This window comes from Mandrillus leucophaeus, unplaced genomic scaffold, assembly GCF_000951045.1.
Source record: "Mandrillus leucophaeus isolate KB7577 unplaced genomic scaffold, Mleu.le_1.0 Scaffold24, whole genome shotgun sequence".
Lineage (NCBI taxonomy): Eukaryota > Metazoa > Chordata > Mammalia > Primates > Cercopithecidae > Mandrillus > Mandrillus leucophaeus.
Genome location: NW_012102476.1, coordinates 2,445,674 through 2,446,888, shown reverse-complemented (window position 1 = coordinate 2,446,888; position 1,215 = coordinate 2,445,674).

Genomic DNA, 1,215 nt, shown 5'->3' with positions numbered 1-1,215 from the left:
TACTAAAAATACAAAAAATTAGCTGGGCATGGCAGCAGGCACCTGTAGTCCCAGCTACTCGGGAGGCTGAGGCAGGAGAATGGCGTGAACCCGGGAGGCGGAGCTTGCAGTGAGCCGAGATCATGCCATGGCACTCCAGCCTGGGCGACAGAGCAAGACTCCATCTCGGAAGAAAAGAGAAAAAAGAAATCAAAAAAGAAAAGCAAGTGCAGAGAAGCATGGTTGGAATACTGCCATTTGAGAGGGAAAGAGTTTAGCCGTATTTGCTTAGTTGTTCATATATTGTTTCTGGAGGCCTGCACAAGAAAATGATAACTGTGTCTCTTGACAAGCTGAGAGAGTGAAATAATAATAAATACACAAAAGAAAATATAACTATGGTGACCTCTGGGGAGACAGGGCAGGAAGAGGAAAGACTTTTCAACGTACATCCTTTTGCATCTTTGGAATTTTGTGCCACATGCATAGGTTACCTGTTCCAAAGAATACATTAAAATAATAAATTTTAGTCTTTTTTTGTTTGTTTGTTTGTTTTGAAATGGAATCTCGCTCTGTCGCCCAGGCTGGAGTGCAATTGCTCGATTAAGGCTCACCGCAACCTCTACCTCCCAGGTTCAAGTGATTCTCCCGCGTCAGCCTCCTGAGTAGCTGGGATTACAGGCACCCACCATCATGCCCGGCTAGTTTTTTTGTATTTTTGTAGAGACGGGATTTCACCATGTTGGCCAGGTTGGTCTCGAACTCCTGACCTCAGCTGATCCGCTTGCCTCGGCCACCCAAATTGCTGGGATTATAGGCATGAGCCACTGCGCCTGGCCAAATTTTGGTCTTTTCTTTTCTTTCTTTCTTTTTCTTTTTCTATCTTTTTTTTTTTTTTTTTTTTTGAGACAGGGTCTCACTCTGTTGCCCAGGCTGGAGTGCAGTGGCAAGATCATAGCTCCCAACAGCTTTGAACACTTCAGCTCAGGTGATCCTCCCACTTTAGCCTCCCAAGTAGCTGGGACTATAGGTATGCACCACCACGCCTGGCTAATCTGTCTTTATTTTTTTATTTTTTTGTAGAGATGGGTCTCACTATGGTGACCAGGCTGGTTTCAAACTTCTGGCCTCAAGCCATCCTCCTACCTTGGCCTCCCAAAGTGCTGGGATTACAGGTGTGAGCCATAGACCATGCCCAGCAAAATAATATATTTCTTTTTTTTTTTTTTTTTTTTT